Source organism: Gobius niger (genome assembly GCF_951799975.1).
Source record: "Gobius niger genome assembly, chromosome: 17".
NCBI classification, from domain to species: Eukaryota; Metazoa; Chordata; class Actinopteri; order Gobiiformes; family Gobiidae; genus Gobius; species Gobius niger.
The window spans coordinates 22,266,673-22,272,672 of NC_136868.1; positions in this window are offsets into that span (position 1 = coordinate 22,266,673).

Below are 6,000 nucleotides of genomic sequence, written 5' to 3' on the forward strand. Positions count from 1 at the left end.
GAATGGAATCCAGGACCTCCTTGATGTGAGTCTTAACCACTGCACGGCCATGATGGAATCAAGTAAGGTGGTTTTGTGCAGAGTTAGTGTAAAGGTTATGCTGCTGAAATAGTGATCTGGTAGAGGAGAGAGTGATAGTAGGCTTTGTTGTTTGTTGCATTATTCTGTTGTGACGTTGGCGAGTATATTTACAGTAAGTGAGGTGCAGGAGAGAATGACAAGTTATAATGAGAGAAACCACAGCGCAGCACTACACTAGCTGACCTAGGATGGAATGAGACTGCTAAGGAATTACTTATGTATATTATTTTCACAGCAAATAAAATTTCAACACAATACAAGAAAGGCGAAATAAATGCGTGAAGTCAAAATACTACAATAGTACTAGCACAAAGTAATTACCCCTACCCTTCACGTCAGGGGTCTGTCTCTGCCCTTCCTGTGAGCTATGAACCAGCTTTTAAAATAGGAAGGAGTGCAGCACACTGGTCTTTATCATTATGCTGGGATCACAGGTTTAATAGAGGCTGGAGCTCTCATTCAAATCCCGCATCTCTTGGTTTCTTACCACTTGGTGAGAGAGAAGAGTTGCCATGGAAAAGCTGTTAAACCTGCCCCAGCAGCAGTGATGTGATGAGAAACTACTTTCCATATATTCTAAGGTTTATTAAGATTGACGTATTGTAGATGTCCCCATGAAGATAGAGTAAGGTGTGACCTTCCTGCTCAGGCAGGTGTATTTGTTCTTAAGTTTGTTTTACATTGTCTCCACGTTACCATGCACAGTGTCTTTCCATTGGCCTGCCTCTGATTGCTCTTGGTTGTACAATGGAATCAGATTAGTGATTGGTAATGACCTGAACGGACACGTCTCAGGCCTCAGACTGAGGGCGGAGGCCCACCTCACTCTTCCCATAGACACTTTGTTTAGTTCCCTTCTCGGAGTGACACTGTCAGGTTGTGCTCATTATCATCTAATCTGCAGGATTTGTTTTTATAACAATCGCTGGATGTTCCACAAACTAACAGCGTGTTCATAATTGGCCAACTTATACATCATGTTCTTCCATGAGTAAACCACCTGCGATTTACTTGTTTACAAACTTTTACAATGCTTACATTGAATATGGTTATTTAAACTACACGTTTGTGGCACACTGGTGAATATGCTATGTCCTACATAATGGACAGAAGGTGCCTTGTAGCTTGTTGTCAACTATTTATTATTTATCAGTCGTTTGTAGTGTGACTTGTAGAATTTTGGAAATCCGGGCTGATAATATTGGTGCATTTTGCCAGATCTGAGACTGAAGTGATTGCAGTATTAATAACAGTATGTTTTTATGCATGCACTACAAGCATTAGTTATCATCCAGATGTTACAATCTCATGTAAAGTTTAAACAAATGAAGTGTTATGAAATAAAGGAGGGAATAATTAAGACAGTTTTCCTGCCTCATGACTCACTGTTTCTTTCTTTCTTTTTTTTTTTTTTTAAAGACTTGGCATTTTAGGTTTAATATGAAAATGTAGAAAGCAGCGCACTTAATTCAGAGCATGTTAACATGTGGCTAACTGTCATCTTTGGATGGAGTGAGTGAGTGGTTTTAACATCTTGGTGCAGGGCAGTTGGCCAGCTCATGGGGCTGTTACTGCCATTGAACCCTTGTCCTTTACATGATGGGATGGTCACTGTAACCACGAGGCCACCCTGTCGCCCTGGATAATCGTTCTTAGGTTTTACAAATGAGTAACACTTCTGGATCGGAAGGGAACCCATTGGGCGGACGTTAAGGGTTGGTTGTAAAAAAAAAAAAAGTTGACTTCTACACTTAAGACCTTGAGTTGCCCTCACTTCTGGGCGGAGCTTTAGTCCTCAATTATGCCCCTTTTATTCCAAAAACAATGTATGAGCGGATGCCTGAGTTACCACCAAAGAGGTCATGATTCTTGAGCAGGTAATTAGCTATAAAGTAGTTAGGTGACGGTATTCCTCCAATTGTCTTTTAGAGCTAATATTAGTTTTTCTTACCTCAGCGTTGAACTAGGCATGCCACCTTTTGTAACTCTGCTTGATGCTTGCCAACGGACCTACTAACATCTGGCTTTTGTCTTAAATGTGAAGAAGTTTAATCTACATTCACTTGAGGGTCAAATGACATCAGCTGGCAGTAATGGAAATACAACCTAAGTTAACCTAATATTTGGAGCCACAGTTTGCATGTCCTAAAGCGTTTGTTCATTTGTTGAAGTGGACAATGCGAAAGTGGTCTGCAAGAAGTTGGGCAAATAGGGTAAAACCTGACTGGCCATCTCAAGGAGGATTTCTTCTTAAACCTTGTTTTGGCTGGAGAGACAGGGGCACTAAGCACGCCAGCCATGGTGTCAATCGTTCTTTGTTAAATCATTTTAGTATATAAATATTCTCAAATTCAAATACTGATTTCTTTACACGTGTATTAGATGAAGTGATTGCAGAAGTATGTTACAGTCAGTTTGATTTGTAAGTGCGATGTAAAGTGTTAACTTTACAAGACAATTAGCCGACAAACTTACTTGCTGCCAGAGAGTGTATTTGGAGTCTTTGGACTTACCCCAATAATAGCTTCAATGATCATATGCAAAATAGGACAGTGTGATGAGTTACAATCCTTTTAGCATTTTGTGTGGTCTGCAACACTGTCTGTTTTGGCAAGCATTCTGTTTGCTTTGCTCTTGACAGGCTTAATATAGCCCCCTCGGGTGTGTTCATAGTGGTTTTGTAGCACTGTTGTCGTGTCTGACTACTTCTCCTTCAAGTGTGCACTGTTTACTCTGCAGGAGGCTGGACCTAAAGCCCTTCATTCTTATCCAGAGAAAGCCTATGTAGCTGCAGCGGGGAAGTGCCCTGTCAACCCAGTGAGTGATACCACTCCAAGGTAATGGGGCATGTTTTTGGAGTGCTCCTTCTGCCTGTGCCATGCTGGCTCCTGCCCTGCCCTGTTCTCCTGGAGGGGGATTCTCCTGCTCGTCTGTAAGTCTGCTCTGGTTTTGAGAGATACACTTAGCACACTACTATTGTGCAATATTTACATGCTTTTACAGTAGATTAATACATTGTGTTTAGTGCTTTTCCTTATTATTCTGCAGAAGTACACACAGCTTTTCTTTAAATGTTTTTGATTTGTCCTTTTGCAATCACTTCGCAGTACTCTAGTAGGCCGCCATGTTTATTTGAATACGGATGAACCATGTGTTTCTCCACTTAATCCGACGGTCATTCCTGCCCATTTGAACTCTGTGGGATGAGGCAGACTCTTTGCATAGAAAGAATTAGCTGGCCAAAAGATTGACCACATGCAAATCCCTCAACTAGGTACTCCTGACTAGATTCATGAGCAAGATATAAAATAGGGCAGCACTGCAAGAACGCTAAAGGACACATTGTTATACAGGAACAAACAGTTTATACTTTAAAGTTTAAATTTCATATGAAGAAACTGACTGTTCTTCATATTAAGACACAAAGACATGTCACTGTGATTCACTGCTTGTGATTAACAATGAAGTTTTACAAATGTATAGAAAGGAAACATGCGCCACAATCAGAGGTTATATGAAGCCTCCATTCCTCAAATGTCATCTGTTTACAGTCGTCTGAGGTAGATTGGTTCTGGGTGGGAATGTTGATATGAACATTGTGGCTTTGCTTTTTATGATGAAGCACATCCCGTAAGGCATTTGAACAGTTTCTTCTGGCACCATCTACAATAGATGCGTGTTATTTGCATAGATTCGTTGATTTGATAAGCATTCCAATTCGTTGCACATAGCAACTTATGGAACAGTCTGACAATGAGTAAAAAAACAACAAAACAAAAGACAATTCATGTGGTTTTCCAGTGAGGCAAATGTATGACATTTGCATTTGTAGCTCAAATTTAGAAAGTTATTCATCTCATTCTGGAGGTTTGAGTCATGAATTGTGCCCGCCCCTTCACTCCTATTCGTTTACACAGGACTGGAGAAGTCAAGATAAAATCAGTTACTACACGAATACAAAGGGCCGTGCAGAGAAACGGTGCAGTGTTGATTTGTTGGTGCAAATGAACATTGGACACTTTACACAGATCAATATACTGATTTTACAGATTTTAAGATTTTAACAGTTTCCCTCATTCTCCAGACTTCACGCTCTACCGGAAGTGTCAATACAATGGAAGTGCCGATCCGTGGCAAAATAGGCAAAAGTGGGCAGGGCAGAATAAGGTGAATAGTAATAATAATAGTAGAGTAACTTGGATCTATTAAAGGCTAATACTTAAAACATTAGTGGGGATTTCGGTTTTGCCAGTGACAGTGTTTGCTGCTGACAGGACATGAAGTTAAAGGCTAGACATTTGTCTCAGTCAAAAGGTTATTTGAAGAAACAACATGTGCTACTGCAAATCAGCACGTACTCACAGATTAATGTGGCAGGCTGCGTTGTTTCATCTAACGTCACTTGTCTTAGCACATATTGCAAGCAAATCATGCTCTCTGGTTTCAGCTTTCTTGGTGAACCACAAAGTCGAAGCAGGAAAACGGACAGCAGCAGTAAGCTCATCAGCCGGCTCCTCTTTGAATCCTGCAACAGTGAAGTAAGGGTTCACGGGAAACTAGCTCATAGCATCCATTCATAAATACACCAGGTTTGCCTCATCTGCTGTGCTGCTAACCACTGTTGGCACAGTGACTGACCAGCGCACAGGCCAACCACAAGGCTTGCCCGGCTGGCATAGTTCTGATCATTACCATATGTGCATATAGAACATAGAAGTGTGGTCTGGTTTAAAGATATCCTGACAGCACTTAAGGCAGATAGAGAGACATAAGGCATCTTTCTTTTGTTTTGGGGCACTCAGCTGCTATGCCTTTAATGCCCTAACCCTACAATAGCAATGTGTAACTGAATTTCTAAAATCTCAACCAATCTCAAAATGAAGAGGTGTCAACAAAACCACTGAAAGTGCAGTGCACGCCTTTGTCCAGCAAACGCTGCTGTGTTCCTAACACACTTTTGTATGCGCTGTGAGAGCACAGAGGAAGACAATTTATCACTTTCTACTTCCTTGAATGTTGAGGCTTTTAAAGGCAACTCTGGAGCATTCTTAAGTAAAAGTAAGTAATTACAAATGATTTACAGGCCGTTATTTTACTGAATATAAGTGTGAGTAGCTTCACAACACAATTCAATAAGATCGTGAGTTTATCTGAGGCAGAGTTACTGAGAACGGCCTCCCGCTGAGACACGGAACTATGGAATACGATGTGCATTATTGTGTAAAAGAAACGTGCGTCCAATACTAATTTACAGCCGTTTTGTCGCCATGTAAGCTGCGCCTAACAGAATCAGTGCACGATTCCCAACAGCAGAACACTGAACACCTTCCCCTATGTGGCCAAGCTGTCAGAACTGCTTGAATGTGTATTCTCCAAACATTGTGTCAGTATTTCACTGAAACCCTTTAACTTCCACTGGAGAAGCATCTCTACCAACACATAAACTAAAACATCTTCTTGGGTGGACTCAGTTTATCAGCACATGAACACAAGTCACTCTTTTGAAGACAAAAGCTTGTGCTGGTTGGATAAAGAGCCGCGGTGGTTCAAGAGGGTTGAAGGAGGCCACATATGAGCGATCAGTGCGCCCAGCCCTCATGTCTAAAGCCCTCTCCAGCGATGTCCAATGACATCATAATTTCACCATCCATGCAATTCGTCTATATATGGTGGTCTAACTATTAGAAAACAGGGGTTTGTACATTTCAGATGGTACTACTCAAGATTTTGTCAGCAATGCTTTGGTAATGCTTGCAAATTAGATGTCTTTCTGGTTTAGACATGGTTTACACCTTGTTTAGATACAATTTAGTTCACTTTTAATCTGTTTAGCCCTGACATGATCTTGATCTAGGAAGTGGGAGATGGACTGAGAACGACGTGGAGAAAGACCAAGGAGTTTTAAAGTTAAAGTAGTGA